General features: G+C 42.2%; 1 protein-coding gene across 2 annotated transcripts in view; it reads right to left on the bottom strand.

Moving 5' to 3' along the window:
* The window catches only part of LOC110528236 (nck-associated protein 5-like), a 99,951-nt gene extending 75,816 nt beyond the window's left edge, over window positions 1-24,135 (bottom strand). For both annotated transcript variants that reach the window (XM_021610122.3, XM_090241506.1), the window contains exon 1: window positions 23,921-24,135. The gene's annotated coding sequence lies outside the window, so the exon portion shown is untranslated. The remainder of the gene's footprint in view (window positions 1-23,920) is intronic.
* Window positions 24,136-24,646: the final 511 nt, after the last annotated feature.

Below are 24,646 nucleotides of genomic sequence, written 5' to 3'. Positions count from 1 at the left end.
CACCTACTTCCATTTCCATTCACCTACTCTGCGTCTCACAAAGACACGGCGGTTGGAACCAAAAATCTCAAATTTGGATTAACCAGACCAAAGGTCAGATTGCCACCAGTCGAATGTCCATTGGCCATGTTTCTTGGCCCAAGCAAGTCTCATCTTATTGGTGTCCTTTAGTGGTTTCTTTGCAACAATTCAACCATGAAGGCCTGATTCACACAGGTCTGAAATTTTCAGGATTGACTGACCTTCATGTCTTAAAGTAATGATGGACTGTCATTCCTCTTTGCTTATTTCAGCTGTTGTTGCCATAATACGGACTTGGTCTTTTACCAAAGAGGGCTGTCTTCAGTATACTACACCTACCTTGTCACAACAACTGATTGGCTCAAACGCATTAAGGAAAGGAATTCAACAAACTAACTTTTATCAAGGCACACCTGTTAATTGACATGCATTCCAGGTGACTACCTCATGAAGCTGGTTGAGAGAATGCCAAGAGTTTGCAAAGCTGTCGCCAAGGGGGGTCTCTCTCTCTCACTCTCTCAAACAGGGAATGCGTCCCAAATGGCACCCTATTCCCTATGTAGTGGACTACTTTTAAATGGGGCCTATAGGGCTCTGGTCAAAAGCAGTGTCCTATATAAGCAATAAGGTGCCATATTGGGAGGCAAACAGGCTCCTCGCATAGAGGAGCAAAACGGATCAAAAGGCTCTTTATGACCACATCTACTGCACACCTAGTGATGATGAATATCAAAGGATGATGTGCTAAAATGTGTCACAGACACAGTGCCTTCTACACATCAAGAACAAACCCTGTCTATAAATAACCCTGGTCCCTTTGTGTTTCACACAGCCTTATGTAACAGCACAGCAGCTCCAGGGTGAGAAAGACACACTAATAATAAAAGAGCAGAGAAAGAATGAAATATACAGTAGTTATGTGTAATCTGATGTGATAGAGCTGGGCAGAGAGCCTTTGAAATATACTATACAGTAGTTATGTGTAATCAAGCAAAATCTACAATGGAATGGTTCAGAAATAAACATATCCAGGTGTTAGAATGGCCATGTCAAAGTCCAGACCTGAATCCAATCGAGAATCTGTGGAAAGAACTGAAAACTGCTGTTCACAAATGCTCTCCATCCAACCTCACTGAGCTCGAGCTGTTTTGCAAGGAGGAATGGGAAAAAATGTCAGTCTCTCGATGTGCAAAACCGATAGAGACATACCCCAAGCGACTTACAGCTGTAATCGCAGCAAAAGGTGGCGCTACAAAGTATTAACTTAAGGGGGCTGAATAATTTTGCACGCCCAATTTTTCAGTTTTTGATTTGTTAAAAACGTTTGAAATATCCAATAAATGTCGTTCCACTTCATGATTGTGTCCCACTTGTTGTTGATTCTTCACAAAAAAATACAGTTTTATATCTTTATGTTTGAAGCCTGAAATTTGTCAAAAGGTCGCAAAGTTCAAGGGGGCCGAATACTTTCGCAAGGCACTGTAGTCCACTACTTTTGACCAGGACCCATATGGATCTATGTAGGGAATATTGTACCATTTAGGAGGCCAACAGTGTTGTAATCAGAGGCTTTGGGTCTTTCATATCACCTTCCTGCTAGTTGACAACAGGAAACCTCTATCTGGGGACAAAGCAGAGCACAACTCCATTGCCTTGCCACCCTCCAATAATGCAGCTTCCACATGTGAGATCAAATGGATGAAGCCAGTGGATGTGCTGTTGGATATTTCACATGAAATCCAACAGGCCATAGTCACTGAGAACACGCATTCAAACGTGTTCTCAGGGAAATGTGCAGTGCACTTGGAACTTTTAATAAGACCCCATTCTTTATGGCAACTTACTTACAAAATCTGTAACCAATGTTTTGAATGATAACGCCCACTGTGGTTAAATCAAGCTCTGCTATCCCACATGCATAGGATGCATAGGGTGATGACATTCCATTTTGGCGAGGATTTTCTCAAGCTAGCATAGGAGGCTCAAAGTTCAATCTGTTTGCAGCTAGCCTATGGGGAACATTTCTCTCAACAACACTCTGATCAGTTCAGCTGACCTCATTATTGCGACCACCATGTCGACGGAGAGGGCATCCCAAATGGCACCCTGGTCCCTACATAGTGCACTACTTGAGATCAGAGTTGTTTAAAAGTAGTGCACTATGTGGGGAATAGGGTGCCATTTGGGGGACACACTATAAATTTGGAATATCTGGAATACATATTCATACACTGAGAGAACCCTTTAAAAACACAGTCTACAGGTCGACATTATCGCATGCCTCCAGTATGAGAAGAAAATCAAGCATTGGTTTGAATAAACCTCTTGAACAACAACAAAAGTCCACTCACTCCATCCATCCCACCCAGGCCATTGAACACGCAGCAGGGAGGGCTGTTTCTGCTGTCATCGAGGGCTGGGGCAGATCCCTTAAGCAGGATTTGGGATTTTAGCAGGATTAGAAAAGAGTTGCAGATCAGGGAGAGGAGGAGAGAATATGGAAACCAATTTCACTCTACGGAGAACCAGCTGTGATGGGCATGTGGAAGTTCAGAATATACACTGAATGTAAAAAACATTAGGAACAGCTGCTCTTTCCATGACAGACTGACCATGTGAATACAGGTGAAATATATGATCCTTTATTGAGCCACTTCAATCAATCAGTGTAGATGAAGGCGAAGAGACCGGGTTTAAAGAAGGATTTTTAAGCCTTGAGACATGGCTTGTGTATGTGTGCCGTGCAGAGGGTGAATGGGCAAGACAAAATATGTAAGTGCCTTTGAATAGGGTGCCAGGTGCACAGGTTTAAAAGTGTGTAAAGAAGTGCAACACTGCTGGGTTTCTCACACGCAACAGTTTGCAGTGTGGATCAAGAATGGTGCACCACCCAAAGGACGTCCAGCCAACTTGACACAACTGTGGGAAGCATTGGAGTCAACATGGGCCAGCATCCCTGTGAAATGCTTTTGACACCTTGTAGAATCCATGCATTGACAAATTGAGGCTGTTATGAGGGCAAGAAAGGGGGTGCATCTCAACTCAGTATATATAGAGTATTTATGCTTGTGTGTTAATCAAAATAGGGCTGTAACGGTCATGGAATTATTTGTCAGGCAAATGTCCACCTTCACCATTTATAGCCAGTGTTGCCAACTATTTTTCAGTGAGAATCGCCATTGGCTCCTCGATTTGTCGATAGATGACGACGCTTACTGATGTACAACTGCGAGAGCCTCATATGAAGCATCCTGTTCTCACTAGTTTATATTCTGCTTCGCAAGATCGGGATGTTAGTAAGAGGCTACAACGGCGGTCCTCGACGTAGCATTCACCCCCTCTCGCTTCTCTGCCTAAATGCTATAAAAATGATAGAAATCCTCAGTGTCAAAACTCCTCAAAAGGTAGCCTGAAAAGTAGCCGAATCGCTAACCTCTTACTAATAAGTCGCTGGAGGGGTCTGAAAGCTTGCTAAATATAGCAACAAACCCTAGCAACCACAGTAAAAAAGTAATCAAGCAGTGGTCATGCAGTTGCACACATATTACGCTTGCTAGCCTAGCATGGATTTCAACTTCGGTTTTCATCACATCACTCTCGGATTCACATTGATTTATAGATGTCTACACACACCAAGAATGACATTTGGTAGTTCATTCAGTAGATATGGTGGCTTTTAGCATTGTTTTTGCATCTTTACAAACCAAAAAATGTAGCCAGAGCACTATGCATAAGGTAGTATAGCTGACTCAACTCCACATGAAGTAAGTTTCTAATTAATTCCAACGGAGTAGAGGAGAGATGAGGGGTTGTGGAATTCAGCTCAGACTACATCAATTCGGCCAAGATCAATACTTTCAAAAAACAATATTATGAAACGCTAACCTTGTACCTTTGTTTGCTGAAATCCATACTTTATCAATAAATGTTAATCAAATACAACCACCGAATGTTTACTCATTAATGTTGCTCTAAGATGGCAAATCAGCGCAAATGCATGTGCCAATTGAATCACAACAAGGAAACAGTCAGTGGTTGTACAGTATTTGAATAACGTTATTTGAAAAAGTATGGATTTCAGCAACCAAAGAAAGGCATGTAACTACAGAGGACAAACATAGGTACAAGGTTAGCTTTTCATAATAAAAATAATAAATGATTTTGGGCGAAATCGATGTAGTCAGGGCTGAATTCCAAAGCCTGGTCTCTGCTCCACTCCATTGGTCGAGTTCATCAGAAACGTCCTTCACTGTGGAGTTTTGTCAGCTAAAAGGTAGTAAAGATAAAGATCATGTTACAGCATCAACAAAACTCATGTCTACTCCCGCTCTCCGGCACGAGACTTTGCCGGTCTACTTACCACCAATCCTCACAACCCATTACACATGCCTGCACCTCAGTCACACCTGGAGATCATCACTTCCTGATTACTACCTGAGGGTTGAATACAATGGCGTGCTGGATAAAAGGGGAGTATTGGTTGTTTCCTTGTCAGGCATTGTTTGTTAATATTAAAAACACTCACTAACTGCACCTGCTTCCTGACTCCCTACGTCAATGTTAAAAAAAGTGAGCACGTTTTTAAAGGACATTGGAGGGAGGAGATGGAGACAGTTTTATGGATTAAGGTACAAAAACAATTGTTAGTTCATTTACACTACTGTTATTGGTTATATTGATAAAAATATAATTTAAGTAAATATATTGGATTATGACGGTTATTTTAATCACGGCCTTCATCCATAATCGGCGGTAAGGCTACACGGTTATACAATTACAGAGCCAACCCTAAATAAGAACAACCCTTGCATTCAATAATTAGAACACGAGTCACGTGGGACAGCCGAAAAAGACAGCAGCATGTTAGAGAGCTCCCAATACCCACATGTAAATACTGAAAATCAACGGCATACACTTTATCTATAATATTGACCTGAAGTACAGTTTAATATAAAGAATTTACATTTTGAAATATCTCGCTAAAGTGGTGTTATTGGAACGTCAACACACGCTAAACTTTCTGCCTAACACACGGTATTCACAGAAAGCCACGGACTAGCAAACAGCAAATCCTCCCGAATCCCCCCCACCAAGACATGGATAAACACAGAAACCCAGAGAAATCTGTAGGATCTATTTGAGAAAAATGGGACAGATGAACACAATTTTGTTGGATGTTGCATCCCATGTCTCCACGATAAAAACAACTACCAAGCTAAAGGAAAAAGTTGATGCGATACAAGAGGATGAATGGGGCAGAAGGACGGATTTTGACAGTCGAGGATGCCATCTACAATCTGGAGAAGGGTAATGAGAATCATGAGAAAAAGCTGGATATATTGTGGAATCGTGTCAAAGAATGAGTACAGAAGTAGGAGAAATACGGTGAGATCAGTTAATCTGAAAGAGGAGAGTGAGGCTGGCGGTGGACTAATCGTGTGTGCAGAAGAATTTTATGACAGGCACAAATTCGAAATTGAATTGTGATGATTGAATCATTGAGAAGCAACGTTACGTTCCCAGGTGAGATTTATTTTGGGATTGGTTTTCTGTTTATTTACACGGTTTTATTGTACTGCTCGAGTGTGTATATGTATATATATATATATATATATATATATATATATATAGAGTGAAGTGTTATATGACGTTCATTAGAGTTGTCACGTGTTAAGTGGGCCACTTCACAGGCTATAACTACTCAGCGCAAATATGGCTAATGGTTATGTAAACACTCTTGGAATATAAAATGGTTGTGGTAACCAAGTGAAGAGGAAAAAGATTGACATTTAAAATAAAAGGCGAATATTGTGTTTATACAGGAATCATATTTAACAGATAGAGGCACTGAAATTTAGGAGAGGCTGTGTTGCAGAAGTTTATCATAGCTCTTCTAATTCCAAACAAAATGGGGAGAGAATTGTTAATTTTGTAAAGTTGAAGCAACACTGAGTTTGGCAGGCTGATCTGCATTGAGGCTCTTATAAAATGGGATTACGGTAGTATTATGCAACATGTATGCTCCAACAAGGAGGACCCCAATTTCTTTCCATGAGGTCAACGTTATACTAGGAAATATGGAGTGGCAGATCATCCTTGGAGTTACCTGTAAATGTACTTACATCAATCATATTGTCAATCACTTGGTTGAAGTCTCCACACCTAAGTATAGACTTGCAATACATTTGCTAACAGAAGATATTACAGACATAAGGACATTAGTCCATCCGCATGATAGAGAATACCTTTTCTCCCAGTGTTATAAGACACACTCCAGAATAGATTTATTGATATCTAATTGCATGGTTAATAATGTGATTGATTGCAGGACTGGGCCTATTGCCCTCACAGATCATGCTAGATTAGAGTTACATAATGATATTGTCACAAACTATCTCGAAGCCCATAACAAAAAAGGGAGACAACGTGGAGATAAGGAATAACAAAAATATATATTTATTAAACGGAGGTAACCTAGGTACAAATAAACAATGGTGTGTGTAGTCAGTAATCAGTAGTGTGCGTGGTTGCATGTATAGATGTGATAACGAGGAGTGTTGAAAGATGCCAAATCACGCAAACAAACCGGCCACAAAAATGCCACAACCAAAATCAAACAGTGTGTCTGCATGGAGAGAGTCTCCTCAATGAATGGGGAAAAGGTGTATTTATCCCGGGACAGGCATGTCCCATTTCACTGATGACCCTCCCAGCTCCGTCCACCGACATCCTAATTTAGGAAAACAAGAGCAAAGAGAGAATTTGACAGACAGAGTGGAAGGGTCGTCACACTCCACCCCATAAAACCCAGGGACCAACAAGGACCCTGGAACACCACACAAATCACACAAACAAAATACTGCCTCAATAATGCATCCCAAATCCATGAGGGGTACGTGTTCACACTTCCACTTGCCCCAGCCAACCTTGTCCTCCCCAGACCTCAGCAACCTTTGCACACAGAAAGCAACCTTTAAGAGGAAAGAAGAAAACGAGACTAGAAGGGAACAGACAGAAGCGACAGAACAATACCAAACAAAAGGTCAGTCACAGACATTCAGGAACAGGGCGCACGGGAGAGCGCGTCAGCAACAAGCTCCCAACGAAAAGAACATCTCAGGGTCCTTCTCATTAAATTTTGGCAACAACCGTAAGTTTCCAACAATATCAAATGAGTGCGGGGCACGACAGAGAAGCGACCCCTAGGTAAATCTGGGTCACGTTCCCAGAGCAAACTTTCCCCTGAGAGCTTTCCTTTCCTTTCCTTGGTTGATATTAAAGGCCAAAATGTTTTTGGGGACATTTGTCACTAATTTCAACCTGGTAGTGATCAGTGATCTTCAACAGCTGTTGTTTAGTACATAATTCTAACAGTTCCTCTGATGGAAAGCGAATGAACTTGTCTACACATTAAACGCCATAGTCACAAGTAAATACAAACACAAATCTCGCTCTTCCCCTCTGCTGAGCACACCAGACCACAACAAGAGAAATGCCAATCACACTGGGCACCACAGAAGAGAGATGAGATATTGTAGGATTTGGGGAAGCGCCATATAACTCAACCTTAGTCTTGGTGCGGATTTGCGATCGGTAAATACGCACTGTAGCCTGCTGGCATGGGGGAAAAACAGCACGCTGGCAGATTACCCCCAAGCCACAGATGTGCAACCGAAACAACTGCTCAGTCCACGGACACCACACAAAAATAACAACCATGCCCAACGTATTCCAAAGTGAAACACATCGCAAAGCCTAACAGGGGAAAAAGAAAGGATATAGCTCCGGGTAGCAAATGGCACTACCCTACCCAAATCTCCCACTGAGGTACACAGCAGATTGTATTCACCTCAGACCGATGTCCCAACAGGGAGTAGAGCAAGAGTTTCCAGCCTGGGCAGGGGCCTGGAAACTAACCAATGTACGCTCTCCAACACAGCACACAACCAACTATCCACCGCAGTACCAAACAAAGGCAACCAATACTGGGCCAACCAAACATTACAAATTTAAAAAGCTGTCACAATAGATGCTAACACACCTACAGAGTTTAACATTAACTCAGTTTTCTCCCAAAATACAAATACCAGTAAGCCCCAACAACACTACCAGGCAACACACTTGTTTAATGACGTCACCGGACAACCAAAACCACTGATATGTATCTAAGGCACTATACCAAACACTTAAGAATATGCCGTGAATACCAACCAAAGCTCATTCCAATAAGCATTAACGCATCATAATGCAACAAAATACTAGACACAAAAATGTCTAGGAATCAACATTATGATCCCGGATGACTCGCACCACAACGCGAGAAACATACACCTTTCAGATCAATATCCTTCCAGGATACCCGGACCAGGTCGATTAGAAAGGCCTGCTCGCTGAAGTGTTTTAGGGAGCGTTTGACTGATGAGGGGTAGTCATTTGACCGCGGACCCATCACCCACAAAAATATTTCCACAGTACAGGAAACCTCTAAAGCAGATAGAAGGAAATAATGGCACATGCATCCAAAAAGAAGAGAGAAGGGGCTGAAAGCAGTAAAAAAAAAAAATAGAAACCGAGATATATGGTTTGGAAAGGGATTTGGCAAGACATTTCACAGATATCACATTTCAAAATGACTGCAAATTGAAATTTTTGTTGCAAGAAATGTATAACCAAAAAAAAGGCAGAAAATGCACTGTTTAGACTTTGAACCAGTTAATGGAGGTGAGAAGACAGGCAGGCTACTAGCAAGACAACTAAAAATGCGTAACACTTCTAACATTCGTTCTGCCCCTGAACAAGGCAGTTAATCCACTGTTCCTAGGCCGTCATTGCAAATAAGTATTTGTTAACCGACTAGCTTAGTTAAATAAAAAATTCCAGCAATTAAGATGGACAATAAGATGGTGATCTCCTCCAAAGAGAAAGTGTGTCAGATCGTACAGTCCAGGTTATAGGTCGGCCGATTATGATTTTTCAATGCCGATGATTGGAGGACAAAAAAAGCCGATACTGATATAAAAATAAAATACGGCCGATTTGTTTTATTTATAATAATGACAATTACAACAATACTGAATTTACACTTATTTTAAATAACCTTCTCTAGGGTAGGGGGCAGCATTTGGAAATTTGGATGAAAAGCATGCCCAAATTAAGCTGCCTTCTACTCAGGCCCAGAAGATAGGATATGCATATAATTAGTAGATGTATAGAAAACACTAAAAAGTTTCCAAAACTGTTAAAATAATGTCTGAATATAACAGAATTGATGATTTGGCAAAACCTGAGAAAAATCCATTCAGGAAGAAGGATTGGTGTGTAGTTTTCTATTCAATGCCATTACAGTATCCATTGACTTAGGACTCAAATTGCAGCTCTTATGCCTTCCACTAGATGTCAGTCTTTAGAAATTGTTTCAGGCTTGTATTCTGAAAAATTAGTAAGTAAGAGCAGCCTGAATGAGTGAACCCTGCCATGTCAGAGCTTTTTCATGAGCACGACAGAGAGCCTTTCTTGTTGACCTTTTAAAAAAAAAAATAAAATTCAGATATAAAAAGAGACTTTATTGAACAAATGTCTTGAGTGCAAACATATGAAGATCAAAAGGTAAGTGATTAATTTTCTCTCGATTTCTGACTTGTGTAACTCTTCTACTTGGGCTGGTTACTGTTTGTAATGATTTGTCTGCTGGGCTATGTTCTCAAATAATTGTAAAATATGCTTTCGCCGTAAAGCATTTTTGAAATCTGACAGGTTTAACCTCTCTGCGCACCGAACCCGTTAGCGGGATTAAATTCGACAACATACGGTGATCGCTACATAAATAGTCATATTAAACATTCATGAAAGTACAAGTGTCTCACATGGTTCGAAAGACTAGAATCTTGCCAATCCAACTGCATTGTCAGATTAAAAAAAGTATTTATTGCGAAAGAATACACACTCAGAATACTATCTGAGCACAGACCCCCATATCAAACTACTTATTCAACCAGCACTTGCGTAACAAAATCACAGATTGCATTGAAATAAATAGTTTACCTTTGAAGATCTTGCTCTGGTTGCAATCCCAAGGCTCATTGTTACACAATGGTCATTTGTTCGGTTAAATCCATTTTTTATAGCCTAACACAAAACATTGTGAATGCTTATCTCGTTGAATTTCGTGTCATTCAATTTCCAACGTAACATCCAACATAAAATAGACAGACTTTCCCTGACTTTATCCAGTCATGTTTGGTTTCCTTGCAATCAACTGTTTGTTTGTTTGTAACACAACCAAACCTGATGGGTCATTTTGCAGGACGTATTGACCCGGATAAACCAATTGGAAGACAACAAGTGACGAGCCCATTGTGCACCAATTAAATGACCACGGTCTCGTTGATTGACTGTATTTTAACCCAATGACCACTGGTCGTCTTGAAATCTAGCTGGGTAGATCGCCAATGAGCAGAGGTAAACGGCAATATCCCCTGATTCTTTGTTGTAAGACAAACCTTTCCATTGAACGCTGGCGTAAGGACCGCTCTTTCACCATTGCCAATTCAACCGTGAAGGAGCAGAGCTTATTACGCACAGCAGTATTTCAGTGACTTGCATCTTCAGCTGTTTATTTATCCAACATCATGGCGAATAAGTCAAGGAAAGCTAATTCTAGGACTAGATATACAAATGTAGAAACAATTGAGGAAATTCATCGTGAATTTTTTGAAGACTCCATTTTGGAGACTGAAACTGAGGCATATTTTTTTGAATGGAGAGGACATTGTTTTGGACTGGCAAGTTGCTCTCATGCCAATGTCGTTGTTTGAAATTTATATAAAACATTTGTGATTGTTTTTACATTTTATTTGCAATATATAAAGATGTAATGAAATGGGTAAAGTACACGTTAGCTAGTCATTGTGAGTGAGGGTCTGTTTGTATGAGAACAACCATAGTCAGTCAGTCAGTCAGTCTAGATTTCTCAAAAAAATAAAGGGAACACTAAAATAACATCCTAGATCTGAATGAATGAAATATTCTTATTGAATACTTTTTTCATTACATAGGTTTAATGTGCTGACAAATCACACAAAAATGTATCAACCCATGGAGGTCTGGATTTGGAGTCACACTCAAAATTAAAGTGGAAAACCACACTACAGGCTGATCCAACTTTGATGTAATGTCCTTAAAACAAGTCAAAATGAGGCTCAGTAGTGCGTGTGGCCTCCACGTGCCTGTATGACCTCCCTACAACACCTGGGCATGCTCCTGATGAGGTAGCGGATGGTCTCCTGAGGGATCTCCTCCCAGACCTGGACTAAAGCATCCGCCAACTCCTGGACAGTCTGTGGTGCAACGTGGAGTTGGTGGATGGAGCGAGACATGATGTCCCAGATGTGCTCAATTGGATTCAGGTCTGGGGAACGGGCGGGCCAGTCCATAGCATCAATGCCTTCCTCTTGCAGGAACTGCTGACACACTCCAGCCACATGAGGTCTAGCATTGACTTTCATTCGGAGGAATCCAGGGCCAACCGCACCAGCATATGGTCTCAAGGGGTCTGAGGATCTCATCTCGGTACCTAATGGCAGTCAGGCTACCTCTGGCGAGCACATGGAGGGCTGTGCGGCCCCCCAAAGAAATGCCACCCCACACCATGACTGACCCACCGCCAAACCGGTCATGCTGGAGGATGTTGCAGGCAGCAGAATGTTCTCCACGGCGTCTCCAGACTGTCACATGTGCTCAGTGTGAACCTGCTTTCCTCTGTGAAGAGCACAGGGCACCAGTGGCGAATTTGCCAATCTTGGTGTTCTCTGGCAAATGAAAAACATCCTGCACGGTGTTGGGCTGTAAGCACAACCCACCTGTGGACGTCGGGCCCTCATACCACACTCATGGAGTCTGTTTCTGACCGTTTGAGCAGACACATGCACATTTGTGGCCTTGCTGGAGGTCATTTTGCAGAGCTCTGGCAGTGCTCCTCCTTGCACAAAGGCGGAGGTAGCGGTCCTGCTGCTGGGTTGTTACCCTCCTACGGCCTCCTCCATGTCTCCTGATGTACTGGCCTGTCTCCTGGTAGTGCCAAACCTTCTTGCCACAGCTCGCATTGATGTGCCATCCTGGATGAGCTGCACTACCTGAGCCCCTTGTGTGGGTTGTAGACTCCGTCTCATGCTACCACTAGAGTGAAAGCACTGCCAGCATTCGAAAGTGACCAAAACATCAGCCAGGAAGCATAGGAACTGAGAAGTGGTCTGTGGTCCCCACCTGCAGAATCACTCCTTTATTGGGGGTGTCTTGCAAATTGCCTAGAATTTTCATCTGTTGTCTATTCCATTTGCACAACAGCATGTGAAATGTATTGTTGATCAGTGTTGCTTCCTAAGTGGACACATTGATTTCACAGAAGTGTGATTGACTTGGAGTTACATTGTGTTGTTTAAGTGTTCCCTTTATTTTTTTGAGCAGTGTATATACACACACAAAAGTATGTGGAATCAACTATTTGTCACACCTGTTGCTGATGGGTGTATAAAATTGAGCACACCGCCATGCAATCTCCATAGACAAACATTGGCAGGGAACAGCTTTACTGAAGAGCTCAGTGACTTTCAACGTGGCACAGTCATAAGATCCCACCTTTCCAACAAGTCAGTTCATCAAATGTCTGCCCTGCTAGAGCTGCACCGGTCAACTGCAAGTGTTGTTGTGAAGTAGAAACGTCGGAGCAACAACGGCTCAGCTGCGAAGTGGTACACCACACAAGCTCAGAACAGGACCGCTGAAGTGCATAGGGGGTAAAAAATAATCTGCCCTCGGTTGCAACTCACTACCGAGTTCCAAACTGCCTCTAGAAGCAATGTCAGCACAAGAACTGTTCGTTAGGAGAATTATGAAAGCGTTGGCTGGAGTGGTGTAAAGCTCGCTGCCATTAGAATAATGGTCTGAGGCTGTTTCATGGTTCAGGCACTTTAGTTCCAGTGAAGGGAAATCTTAACGCTACAGCATACAATTACATTCTAATCAATTATGTGCTTCCAACTTTGTGGCAACAGTTTGGGGAAGGCTCTTTCCCGTTTCAACATGACAATGCCCCTGTGCACAAAGCGAGGTCCATACAAAAATGGTTTGTCGAGATCGGTGTGGAAGAACTTGACTTGCCTACACAGAGCCCTGACCTCAACCCCGTCGAACACCTTTGGGAAGAATTGGAACGCAGACTGCAAGCCAGGCCTAATCACCCAACATCAGTGCTCGACCTCACAAATTCTTGTTGCTAAATGGAAGTAAGTCCCCACAGCAATGTTCCAACATCTAGTGGAAAACCTTCCCAGAAGAGTGGAGGCCTGTTATAGCAGCAAAGGACGGACCACCTCCATATTAATGGTCATGATTTTGGAATGAGATGTTCGACGAGCAGGTGTCCACATACACTACATGACAAAGTATTTCCATCGACTGGTATTCCCATCAATTAATAGGCTAAAAGGCATTATTTCGCAATGGGATTTTTTTTCTTCTCCTGGACAATTGGCTGGCACCAAATTTTATTTTAAAATCGGCTTTTCTATTTTAATCTGACAAAAGCCAGCTATTACCAGCTAACAGAAACCCTGGTTGAGTTACTGTAACTACATGACTAGAAGGATTACTTTTGGCTTTAGAGATGGACATCTGTAATTCCGCTCTACGCCCTCTCGTTGAACTAATGAAACCAAGACGTAAATCACTCTTAGCGAATCTAAAAGTGTCTATGAAATGTAGTTGCATGCCAACTCAGAAAAAAAGTATAACTTAGTTAATCAGCAGCACAAATATCAAAGTAAATACATTTATGAACTTCTTATAATCAATATAGGTATAATGTATGCAAGCACAAGATCACCAATTGAGTTACTCCGCTTTTGATCAAATAGAGAAAGGACTACACCAATCCAATTAAATGTAAAGTGGAAAGAGTCTTCTACAAGCTGGAATGTTGAATACAATTACATTTGTACTTACTGTACCAAGTACAACAATATCCACAGGAAAATATTTTTAATCCAACTTGTCAAGAAGCTGGTAGCTGATCTCACGTACATGCATTTACATTGTGTGCATGCTGTATACTTGCCAAGCTCGTGCACGTGGTTGTGCACATGCGTCATGGGAATCTGAAATATCAAATTTACACAAGTACTCAGACCCTTTACTCAGTACTTTGTTGAAGCACCTTTGGCAGCGATTGCCTCCTGAAGTCTTCTTGGGTATGACGCTGCAAGCTTGGTACACCTGTATTTGGGGAATTCCTCCCAATTTTCTCTGCAGATCCCCTGAAGCGCTGTCAGGTTGGATGGGAAGCATCACTGCACAGCTATTTTCAGGTCTCTCCAGAGATGTTCGATTGGGTTAAAGTCTGGGCTCTGGCTGGGCCACTCAAGGACAGAGACTTGTCCCGAAGCCACTCCTGCGTTGTCTTGGCTGTGGGTTGTTGTCCTGTTGGAAGGTGAACCTTCACCCCAGTCTGAGGTCCTGAGCACTATGGAGTAGGTTTTCATCAAGGATCTGTGTACTTTGCGCCATTCATCTTTCCCTCGATCCTGACTAGTCTCCCAATCCCTGAAAAACATCCCCACAGCATGATGCCGCCACCACACTTCACTGTATGTATGGTGCCAGATTTCATCCTGACGTGACGCTTGGCATTCAGGCCAAAGAATTCAGTCTTGGTTTCATCAGACCTGAGAATCTTGTTACTCATGGTCTGAGATTCTTTAGGTGCCTTTTGGCAAACTCCAAGACGGCGGTCATGTGCCTTTTACTGAAGAGTGGCACTACCATAAAGGCCTCATTGGTGGAGTGCTGCAGACATGGGATAACCTTCCATAAGGACAACCATCTCCACATAGGAGCACTGCAGACTGACCATCAGGTTCTTGGTCACCTCAATGACCAAGGCCCTTCTCTCCCGATTGCTCGGTTTGGCCGGGTGGCGAGCTCTAGCAACAGTATTGGTGATTCCAAACTTCTTCCATTTAAGAATGATAGGCCACTGTTCTTGGGGACCTATGCTGCAGAAATTGTTTGGTATCCTTCTCTAGATCTGTGCCTCTACACAATCCTGTCTCAGAGCTCTACAGACAATTTCTTCGACCTCAAGGCCTGTTTTTTTGTTGCTGTGACATGCACTGCAAACTGTGGGGCCTTAGACAGGTGTGTGTCTTGGTGGACTCAAATCAAGTTGGAGAAACAATGGAAACAGGATGCACCTGAACTCAATTGAGTCTCATAGCAAAGGGTCTGACTACTTAACTAAAATGTGACAGTTTTTTTTATTTTAATACATTTGCAAAACTTTCTACAAATTCTGTTTTCACTTTCTCATTACACAGAATACCCCATATTGAGAATTATTTTTTTAAATCCATTTTAGAATAAAGCTGTAGGGAAAAGGTGAAGGGGTATGAATACTTCCCAAATGCACTGTATATACAGGGGGTACCAGTACCGAGCCAATGTGCAGGGGTACAGGTTACACGAGGTAATCGATACATGTACAGTGCCTTGCGAAAGTATTCGGCCCCCTTGAACTTTGCAACCTTTTGCCACATTTCAGGCTTCAAACATAAAGATATAAAACTGTATTTTTTTGAGAAGAATCAACAAGTGGGACACAATCATGAAGTGGAACGACATTTATTGGATATTTCAAACTTTAACAAAACAAAAACTGAAAAATTGGGCGTGCAAAATTATTCAGCCCCTTTACTTTCAGTGCAGCAAACTCTCTCCAGAAGTTCAGTGAGGATCTCTGAATGATCCAATGTTGACTTAAATGACTAATGATGATAAATACAATCCACCTGTGTGTAATCAAGTCTCCGTATAAATGCACCTGCACTGTGATAGTCTCAGAGGTCCGTTAAAAGCGCAGAGAGCATCATGAAGAACAAGGAACACACCAGGCAGGTCCGAGATACTGTTGCGAAGAAGTTTAAAGCCGGATTTGGATACAAAAAGATTTCCCAAGCTTTAAACATCCCAAGGAGCACTGTGCAAGCGATAATATTGAAATGGAAGGAGTATCAGACCACTGCAAATCTACCAAGACCTGGCCGTCCCTCTAAACTTTCAGCTCATACAAGGAGAAGACTGATCAGAGATGCAGCCAAGAGGCCCATGATCACTCTGGATGAACTGCAGAGATCTACAGCTGAGGTGGGAGACTCTGTCCATAGGACAACAATCAGTCGTATATTGCACAAATCTGGCCTTTATGGAAGAGTGGCAAGAAGAAAGCCATTTCTTAAAGATATCCATAAAAAGTGTTGTTTGAAGTTTGCCACAAGCCACCTGGGAGACACACCAAACATGTGGAAGAAGGTGCTCTGGTCAGATGAAACCAAAATTGAACTTTTTGGCAACAATGCAAAATGTTATGTTTGGCGTAAAAGCAACACAGCTCATCACACTGAACACACCATCCCCACTGTCAAACATGGTGGTGGCAGCATCATGGTTTGGGCCTGCTTTTCTTCAGCAGGGACAGGGAAGATGGTTAAAATTGATGGGAAGATGGATGGAGCCAAATACAGGACCATTCTGGAAGAAAACCTGATGTAGTCTGCAAAAGACCTGAGACTGGGACGGAGATTTGTCTTCCAACAAGACAATGATCCAAAACATAAAGCAAAATCTACAATGGAATGGTTCAAAAATAAACATATCCAGGTGTTAGAATGGCCAAGTCAAAGTCCAGACCTGAATCCAATCGAGAATCTGTGGAAAGAACTGAACTGCTGTTCACAAATGCTCTCCATCCAACCTCACTGAGCTCGAGCTGTTTTGCAAGGAGGAATGGGAAAAAATGTCAGTCTCTCGATGTGCAAAACTGATAGAGACATACCCCAAGCGACTTACAGCTGTAATCGCAGCAAAAGGTGGCGCTACAAAGTATTAACTTAAGGGGGCTGAATAATTTCACGCCCAATTTCTCAGTTTCTGATTTGTTAAAAATGTTTGAAATATCCAATAAATGTCGTTCCACTTCATGATTGTGTCCCACTTGTTGTTGATTCTTCACAAAAAAAATACACTTTATGTTTGAAGCCTGAAATGTGGCAAAAGGTCGCAAAGTTCAAGGGGGCCGAATACTTTCGCAAGGCACTGTAGGTAGGGGTAAAGTGACTATGCATAGTCAATACAAATAGTCCGGGTGGCCATTTGTTAATTGTTCAGCAGTCTTATGGCTTGGGGGCAGAAACTGTTAAGGAGACTTTGGACTTGGTACGCCAGTACCGCTTGCTATGCGGTAGCAGAGAGAACAGTCTATGACTTGGGTGACTGGAGTCTGACAATTATTTAGGCTTTCCTCCAACACCACCTAGTATAGAGGTCCTGGATGGCAGGAAGCTTGGCCCCAGTGATGTACTGGGCCACACGCACTACCCTCTTTTTGAGGATCTGGGGACCCATGCCAAATCTTTTCAGTCTCCTGAGGGGGAATAGGCATTGTCGTGCCCTCTTCGACTGCCTTGGTGTGTTTGTACCATGATAGTTTGTTGGTGACGTGGACACCAAGGAACTTGAAGCTCTCGACCCACTCCACTACAGCCCTGTCGATGAGAATGGGGGGGGGGGGGTGTATTTGGCACTCCTTTTCCTGTAGTCCATGATCAGCTCCTCTGTCTTGCTCACGTTGAGGGACAGGTTGCAGTCCTGGCACCACACTGCAAGGTCTCTGACCTCCTCCCTATAGGCTCTCTCATCATTGTCAGTGATCAGACCTACCACCATTGTGTCGTCAGCAAACTTAATGTGTTGGAGTCGTGCTTGGCCACGCAGTCATGGGTTAACAGGAAGTACAGGAGGGGACTAAGCACGCACCCCGAGGGGCCCCCGTGTTGAGGATCAGTGTGGCAGATGTGTTGCCTACCCTTACCACCTGGAGGGTGGCCTGTCAGGAAGTCCAGGATCCAGTTGCAGAGGGAGGTGTTTAGTCCCAGGGCTCTTAGCTTAGTGATGAGCTTAGTGGGCACAATGGTGTTGAACGCTGAGCTGTAGTCAATTACCAGCATTCTGTTGGGGCGGGAATGTGAATTGGAGTGGGTCTAGGGTTTCCGGGTAATGGTGTTGATGAACCATGACCAGCGTTTCAAAGCACTTCATCAGTGCTACGGGGTGGTAGTCATTTAGGAAGGTTATCTTTGTGTTCTTGGGCACAGGGACTATAGGTGTCTGCTTGAAACATGTATGCATTACAGACTGTCAGGGAGATTTTTAAAATGTCAGTGAAGACACTTGCCAGTTGGTCCAAGCATGCTTTGAGTACACGTCCTGGTAATCCGTCTGGCCCCACGGCCTTGTGAATGTCGGCTACAGAGAGCGTGATCAGTCTGGAACAGCTGGTGCTCTCATGCATGCTTCAGTGTTGCTCGAAGCAAGCATAAAAAAAGGCATTTAGCCCATCTGGTAGGCTTGACCCAGGTCCAACAGTATATTCTTCGTGTAAGACTCATTGAAAAAAAAGTTGCCGTCAATAAAATGTGATTGTGTTCATTGTCCGTAGATTATACCAGCCCATACCATAATCCCACCGCCACCATTGGGTACTCTGTTCACAATGTTGACATCATCAAACCACTCGCCCACAAGACGCCATCCACTTGGTCTGCAGTTGTGAGGCCGGTTTGAAGTACTGCCAAATTGTCTTAAACGACGTTGGAGGCGGCTTATGGGAGAGAAATTAACATTAAATTCTCTGGCAACAGCTGTTGTGGACATTCCTGCAGTCAGCATGCCAATTGCATGCACCTTGGGGCCAACTTGAGACATCTGTGGCGTTGTGTTAGATTGTTGTTCAGAATACATTAGGGATGCACTGAAATTACTTGGCATTTGCGCCTAGAAATAAATAAAAGCTATCGATACCAAAAAACGAAATTTCAAAATGAGGAATTAAGCATTCTAGTACAGTTAAATAGTTGAAACACACCAAAAAGTTTGACATTTACGCATGTCCCCATTACCAGTAAGACATAATCAATCCCTATTTTTCCACGTACTTGCGGTGCTGTTTCGTTGTTCAGTCACTTCATTCTCAACCAGGATTTCATCATACATGTCAAGCAGTGAAGTTTCAGCTCTGGCGGTCCGTGGCCGCTCTTCCTCAGTGCGCACTGTCGCTGTGTCCGTTTCCATCATGTCCAGTTGTGTCTAACATTTCACGTAAACACTGTTTGTCTGTATCGAAAGTAGTGGTCATTGTACCTAGCGTCGAGCATAGTGGCGACACAGTAAAGAGGCTCAGAGAGAATGCTACCAAATTCCTTGTTCACAGTTTCTAGTAGAGAACTTGGAATAGTAAACCCAACGGTCGGTGTCGCCAGTTTTGTTGAGCAGGTGTTTCAATGCCATAACAGAGGGTATCATGTCTGCTGCGGGCACAGTTGATGAGCTTATTTCTCGAGTCAGTTTGAATGGAGCTAGCTAGTGTGTTCATGTTTCAAACATGTTTTTAAATGCCATTGAAATGGCAGCAGCGGTATGAAAACCAGCACATTCTTGAGCAATACGGTTTTCCTCAGTACGAAATCCTCATTGACCCACTGTGCTGTCAGACTCAGCATGCTCATAGGGCTGATATCGCTGGTCCAAATGTCAGTTGTGAAGCTAATAGCAGTGACGCCCATAGCAAGTAGATCATGGAGGTGCATTTCAACAATACTGTGTAACTCCAGTAGGGCAGCATCTGAAAAATAGCACCTACTTGGTAGTGTGTACCGGGGCTCGAGGTGCTTGACCAGTCGGCGAAAGTCATCATCCACGACAAAGAACAGGTGATTGTCAAGGGCAATGCATTCCATTATCTTGGCGTTAAAGGATTTTGCCTTTCAGTTGTCTTGCTGAAATGTTCTTACTCTTTCAAATGACTGCTCGACTTGTTGACTGCTCGTTCCACACAGCAGACATTGTGGGCTAGGTTAAGAATGCTGTGTTGCACATGTAGCACAATGTTTTTTTGTGACATGTCATCTACCTACGTTATATAGGTATGCACGTCAGCTTTGACATCGGTTTTGCACATTAGTGTAAAACTAGACATTGGGCCGATGTTGGCATTTTTAGCAAATATCGGTTGATTCTGATATGCTTACCGGTATCGTACATCCCTAGTGTACATAATTGCCATTTCCTGTTGCTGCAGAATTATTTTCCTGATGTAGCAAACTAGTCCAAATTAAGATTATACATATGTATGATCTTCAAAATGTTGGTGATCATGTGTCCTTTTACATGGAAATGACCCTCTTAGAAAAAAGGGTTCTGCAGCTGTCGCAATGAACCCTTTTTGGTTCCAGGTAGAACTCTTTTGGATTCCCTCTGTAGAAATGAGACATATGGAATTGTGTTGTGACAAAACTGCACATTTTAGTGACCTTTTATTGTCCCCAGCACAAGGTGCATCTGTGTAATGATCACGTTTAAAACCTCTTGATACTACCCATCCCGGATCCGGGAGCGTAATCATCGACTGACACTAATTAGCATAACGCAACGGACATAAATATTACTAGAAAATATTCCTATTCATGAAAATCACAAGTGAAATATATTGAAACACAGTTTCGCCTTTTGTTAATCACCCTGTCATCTCAGATGTTCAAAATATGCTTTACAGCCAAAGCAAGACAAGCATTTGTGGAAGTTTATTGATAGCCTAGCATAGCATTATGTCCAGCTAGCAGCAGGTAACTTGGTCACGAAAATCAGAAAAGCAATCAATTTAAATCGTTTACCTTTGATGAGCTTCGGATGTTTTCACTCACGAGACTCCCAGTTAGATAGCAAATGTTCCTTTTTTCCAAAAATAATATTTTTGTAGGCGAAATAGCTCCGTTTGTTCCTCACGTTTGGCTGAGAAATCAACTGGAAATTGCGGTCACGACAACGCCGAAACTAGCTCCATAATAGCGACAGAAACATGGCAAACGTTGTTTATAATCAATCCTCAAGATGTTTTTCAAATATCTATTCGATAATATATCCACCGGAACAATTGGTTTTTCAGTAGGAGCGAAAGGAAAAATGGCTACCTCTGTATTTTACGCGAGAATCACTCAGAGCCATCAGGTGACCACTTACACAATGTAGCCGCTTACGGGTATTCTTCAACATAAAGGCGTAAATGCTGTAGACACCTTGGGGAATACGTAGAAAAAGTAATCTGGTTGATAGCCCATTCACTGCTCAATAAGGACGCATCGGAACACAGAGCTTTCAAAACATGAGTCACTTCCGGATTGGATTTCTCTCATACTTTCACCTGCAATATCAGTTCTGTTATACTCACAGAAAATATGTTTACAGTTTTGGAAACTTTAGAGTGTTTTATATCCTAAGCTGTCAATTATATGCATATTCTAGCATCTTGTCCTGTCAAAATATCCTGTTTACTTTGGGAACCTTATGTTTCCAAAAATGAAAATACTACCCCCTAGTCACAACAGGTTTTAAATCAGCTTCTTGATATGCCACACCTGTCAGGTGTAACCCAAAAGGATCTACCTGGAACCAAAAAGGGGTTATTCAAAGGGTTATCCTATGGGGACAACCAAAGAACCCTTTTTGGTTCTAGATAGAACCTTTATACTGAACAAAAATATAAACGCAACAATTCCAAAGTTTTTACTGAATTGCATTTCAGATAAGGAAATCAGTCAATTTAAATAAATTAACTAGGCCCTAATCTATGGATTTCACATGACTGGGAATACAGATATCTGTGACCAACAGATGCACATCTTTTTTTTTGTAAGTTAGGGGTGTGGATCAGAAAACCAGCCAGTATCTGGTGTGACCACCATTTGCCTCATACAGCGTAACACATCGCATAGAGTTGATCAGAGTCCTTTGCATAGAGTTGAGCAGACTGTTGATTGTGGCTTGTGGAATGTTGTCCCACTCAATGTCTGCGCGAAGTTGCTGGATATTGGCGAGAACTGGAACATGCTTTTGTACACGTCGATCAAGAGGTTCCTAATCATGCTCAATGGGTGACATTTCCGGTGAGTATGCAGGCCTTGGAAGAACTGGGCCATTTTCAGCTTTCAGGAATTGTGTACAGATCCTTGCGACATGGGGCCGTGCTTTACCTGAAACATGAGGGAACGGTGGCGGATGAATGGCACAATAATGGGCTTCAGGAGCTCATCACAGCATCTGTGCATTCAAATTGCCATTGATAAAATGCAATTGTGTTCATTGACCATAGCTTATGCCTGCCCATACCCCCAACATGGGCACTTTGTTCACAATGTTGACATCAGAAAACCGCTCGCCCACACTACGCCGTCTGCCTGGTGCAGTTGAAAACGGCCTTCATCCGTCAAGAGCACACTTCTCCAGCCTGCCAGTGCCCATAGAATAGAGGTCGACAGATTTAAAATCGGCATGGCCGATTAATTAGGGCAGATTTCAAGTGTTCATAAAAATCAGTAATCTGCATTTTTGGACACCAATTATGTCCGATTACATTGCACTCTACGAGGAGACTGCGTGGCAGGCCTGTTATGCAAGTGCAGCAAGGTGCCATGGTAAGGTGCTAGCTAGCATTAAACTTATCTTAACATAATCACTAGTTAACTACACATGGTTGATGATATTACTAGTTTATCTAGCTTGTCCTGCGTTGCATATAATCAATGCGGTGTCTGTTAATTTGTCATTGAATCACAGCCTACTTCGCCAAACGGGTGATTTGCGAAAAAAAGCAATATGTACCTAACCATAAACATCAATGCCTTTCTTAAAATCAATACACAAGTATATATTTTTAAACCTGCATATTTAGTTAATATTGCCTGTTAACATTACATTTATTTTAACTAGGGTAATTGTGTCACTTCTCTTGCGTTCTGTGCAAGCAGAGTCAGGGAATATGCAGCAGTTTGGGCCTCCTGGCTCGTTGCGAACTGTGTGAAGACCATTTCTTCATAACAAAGAACGTAATTAAATTTGCCAGTGTAAGAATGTAGCTGTGTAAGTAAAGGCAGATACACTTAGTACTCTAAGGCATGCCACATTTTCTAACTGTAGAGAGCATCAAGGCTGATAGTTTGAGCAGATGTTGTGCCCTATACATTTGTATTTATTTAACTTAGGCAAGTCAGTTAAGAACAAATTCTAATTTACAATGACAGCCTAGATAGGATACTGCAAACGACTTATTACTAATGACGAGGCTTAACTGCCTTGTTCAGGGCCAGAACGACAGATGTTTACCTTGTCAGCTCCGGATTCGATTTCTAGCAACATTTCGGTTACTGGCCCAACGCTCTAACAACTAGGCTAACAGTAGTCCTTCATGTTATGTAGCCTCAGAAAATGATCACGTTTGTATTATGTCCCAAAAAGAAAGAAAAAAAAACAGCAAACGACTTATTACTAATGGCAGCCAGTATCCTATCAATATTGGCACTTACGTGCACTTAGGCTATAGCAAATGCTACATGTTTAGGTATTTAATAGGCCTTTTGTTATTGAAACAAGTCTTAGGTGATGTCCAATGCATAGCAAGATTTTAATTTGGGATAATATCGTGATGACCGTCTGGGCGCGATAATTCGTGTTCGCTGACTAACCGGTTTCATGCTCACGTTTAAATTAATGCAGCGACATGAACAGTTGATGATATTGATATGATATTAACAGTTCATTGTGTTTACATATAGCCACCGCGTACGACAGGCACCGCCAAGTACATGGGAGTATCGATAGCCTACTACAAACCTGTTTGCACACCATTGTTTGCAACGTTCAATACATTAAATACCCAGTCTAAGGTTTGTCCCACGACCGTACTCGCAAGTATTTTTTCTAAACAGCACATCGGTACACGGTGGTGAAAATAACATTCACTTACCTAGAAAAATGGTGCATAGGGAGAGACACGGACAGTAATGCAGCACCAACGTTAAATAGGGCACGTCTTAAAATACATATTTAAGTCAAGAGAGAATCCGTATTGCTTAAAAAATAAGCTGCATTCATTATTTTCCTCGGACGGAGCAAGCTTGAAAAAAGTCACTCTCCGAGATCTTTTCGCATTTGGAAGCCGTAGTCAGGAAATGTGATGTCATGGCTTTATATTGCTCTCGCCTCGGAGTCCCCGAGCTCTCATTGGGGCAGCCAATGTCCGTGTGGTCCTTATCATATTTTGAAAACTAACCAAAACTAACCATCTTAGTCAATTTAAAAATAATAATAATTACAGTACATCCCGTGGCAATATTATGTTGTTATACTAAATTCATGCCTACTATCCTATACTATATGTACACTCTATTACAGCCTACTATAAAGCATACTAGCCTATACTATACTATTTTGTCCCCTTTGAGATGATATCCAAGTGGGGTAAATGCTAAGAAAGTCCTGTGCTCCAGTCATTGTGATTTATTTCTCACTATGTAATTATCTGTTTTACCAGGTAATTTCCTGTGTCTAACCTCCAGACATACACCACCGTTCAAAAGTTTTGGGTCACTCAGAAATGTCCTCATTTAATTTTTTTTTTTTTTTAAGTCCATTAAAATGACAGCAAATTGATCAGAAATACAGTGTAGACATTGTTACTTTTGTAAATGAC

Source organism: Oncorhynchus mykiss, chromosome 7, assembly GCF_057628025.1.
Source record: "Oncorhynchus mykiss isolate SJ-2025 chromosome 7, ASM5762802v1, whole genome shotgun sequence".
NCBI lineage: Eukaryota > Metazoa > Chordata > Actinopteri > Salmoniformes > Salmonidae > Oncorhynchus > Oncorhynchus mykiss.
Note: the sequence above shows the minus strand (reverse complement) of the source record. Positions and strands in the feature narration are given on the sequence as shown.